The sequence below is a fragment of the Miscanthus floridulus genome, chromosome 3 (genome assembly GCF_019320115.1).
Source record: "Miscanthus floridulus cultivar M001 chromosome 3, ASM1932011v1, whole genome shotgun sequence".
NCBI classification, from domain to species: domain Eukaryota; kingdom Viridiplantae; phylum Streptophyta; class Magnoliopsida; order Poales; family Poaceae; genus Miscanthus; species Miscanthus floridulus.
In genome coordinates this window covers 7222643-7225481 of record NC_089582.1, presented here as the reverse complement: position 1 = coordinate 7225481, position 2839 = coordinate 7222643, and the positions used below count along the sequence as shown (strand labels likewise).

Genomic DNA, 2839 nt, shown 5'->3' with positions numbered 1-2839 from the left:
ACAAAATAAAAATGTACTGGAAAAATAGAAGGATTTTGAGACACCGGATTTTATTTTCGAGAATAGTAGTGTCCCAATCACACTACTAACATACTGTACTACGTATTTTTTGTATCATATTCCAGCACAAACGTCGTCATCGGCACCCCTCTGTAGTACAAATTCCTCGAGTTGAAGTCTGCATCATCAATCTCCCATCACAAATATAAAAATAACCGTACTTTTGAGTGAAGGTGTATAGATAATTGTCACAATAAATGTTGAGTACCACACATAAACGACCAGCAAAAGGGTCCACCTGACAACGAGTGTTGGCATGTGCTTTCCCAGTGACCACATCTTGTAGAAGATGATATGCTTTTGTGCTAACTGCATCAAAAACACTTCTTGGATGTTTGATATAAGACCGTGAAAGCAGTGTGCAAAGGCCGCTTGCCAACCAGCAAAGGGATAATCCAGAGCACAGAACTGTTAGGAAAAGGAGTAACCCCGAGCATGGAAAAGATGACTGCATGCGCTGTTCTTTTGGTGACGATGCTGGTAATAGTTCTCTGTGCCATGCCGGCAATGTCCATGGAACTCCGTGCACTCGGTAAGTTGATTACTACGGCGCCTCTGTGAGCAATTTTAATTCTTCTCCTTAATTCCTTATAGACATGGTACTAGGTTTTTGGAAGTACTAAGGGCACTCACGATGTAGAAACTACAACAGTTTCTATGTGCATTAATTGGACTACCACCTAAACATTTTGCTGACATGGTAAGGAAATTATTGAAGAGAGAGAGAGAGAGAGAGAGAGAGAGAGAGAGAGAGAGAGGAGAGGAGAAGAGGAAGGAACCGTTTCCTATAAGAAACGATGTCTATGCAGGGCTCGCACAGGATGCAGCGGAGGTGACCTCGCCGCGCCTGTGGGTTGTCGGCGGGCCTCGATGCCGCGGTTCATGCCTGGCCGACCGCCGCTAACACGTCCAACGACGCGTGCTGTTCCTGGCCTGGGGTCACATGATGTGAGGCTGAGGTGGCGGCCGGGGGTGCAGCGTTCGCCGTCATCATCGGGCTGGTGCTGCCCAATCGGATGCTGCGGGGGCTTAATTATATATAGGGTTTGCAAGATTTGGGTGATGAGTTGCATTGAGCCTCCCTGGCTTTATATATATTATTATATATAGGGTTTGCAAGACTTAATTGGGTGTCAAGTCCGTACACGGGATCCTATAATCCCAAACTAACTCGATCATAGTCATGATATACTCTAACATCAATATGCATGCTTTTTGACAGGGAGGAGAGCCCTTGGTGATCATCTTGGATATCAGTCTACAACATCATCAGGAACCGCTCACTCATGCAGCACGGTTGATCCAAACGCTGCCTGTCCACCACGACCAACATCAACGTCACCGTAATTGCTATTGCAATGGGCTTAGAAGACAATGTTAGGGAACACGACGCCGCGTCACTGTTGCCAATAGTTTCACCCATGGTGCCCCCAAGTACATGTAAATAATTTTGTGAATGGACATTTAATGAGTTTGTATAATAAGATAATAAGCCTATGTATTGTGATCAAAAGTTTCATTTATTCTGTATAATTGATCGTATTACTACAGAATTGGGTTTGCTGTAGAAGCGTCAAGAAGCAATTATTTGATTATTTTGCTTCTTAACGCTTCTACGGCAAACGTTGCCTGTCAAGAAGCAATTATCGAACCAATAAACCTTCAAGATAATAAATCCATTGGTCTGACGCTTCAATCTGTATAATTGATCGTATTACTATAAAATTTAATTAGATAGTTAAATACAGTTAAAAAGGATCAAAATTGAATAAAATTGGACAAATTCAGGAAAACTAGCCTATGCCAGTTTGGCCTCTCATGCACTGTGCAGCCGCTGAAGAAACTAGCACAAGCTGGTTTTGGTTAGGTCAGCACCACGGGTGGAAAAAACGACCAGAGCCGGTTTTGGTTGCACGAGTCCAATTCAATCCAAATTTGATGTAAACTTGCGCAATCTCATGAAAAACTTGGAGATCTCGCAGGGAATCAGTTTCCTACTGGGATAAACACTCTCAATATATATATCAAAGGATCACTGTTGATTGATGTGAATCACACACAATCAATAAAAATCAATCGGCTACTGCCTTTCTCCAACGTTTACCTCTTCCAACCCTCTATTTGTCTAACATCTCTCCCAATAAGATTTGTTAGTATTCTAGGCAGCCTTACTGATCCTAGGATAACCCAGCTATCTCCTCGAAGGGTCTTTTAAGATGGTGTTCGTGGGGATTTCCAGTAAAAAAAACGAGCATTGGAACTACACAATCAGCTAGCTTGCTGCTCGGCCTCACTGTTTTTTACCTCCATTGCTGTGTGTCTAGGCTGTGTTTCACCTTGGACGATCTAGCCCTGGTGTGTGAATGGAATGCTCGTCAACAAATGACAAACGTTGTCATCAGCACTTCTTGAGTGGAAATACTTGATTTGAATTCTGCATCCTTAATTACACATCACATATATGTAACATCCTAAAATTTGCATTAATTTAAAATAGGTCAATTTGATTTATTTATGTATTTTGTGAGCATTTAAATTTAGAAAAATAATAATTTCGTTAAAAATAAAATCAAATATAAGGTCTACATACATATTTGTGCATTCATGTTGATGCATACCTATTTTTGTGATGCTTGGGTTGATCAAAATTTGCAAAAGGATTTAAATTTGAGTCTAAATTGGATTTGAAATGGTGTTTAAGAAAATAGAAAAGGAATTTTTATCTTTTCTTTTCCCTTCTCGGCTATTGGCCCGAGCAGCCCAGCACAAGCTCCTTCTC

The 2839-nt window shown here is 41.3% G+C and overlaps 1 long non-coding RNA gene across 1 annotated transcript; it reads left to right on the top strand.

Annotated features, from left to right (window-relative positions):
* Positions 1-383: 383 nt before the first annotated feature.
* On the top strand, positions 384-1557 carry LOC136544875 (uncharacterized). The gene is made up of 2 exons (XR_010780856.1): positions 384-592; positions 1283-1557. It is a non-coding gene; the product is annotated as an uncharacterized lncRNA (long non-coding RNA).
* The last annotated feature ends 1282 nt before the right edge of the window (positions 1558-2839 follow it).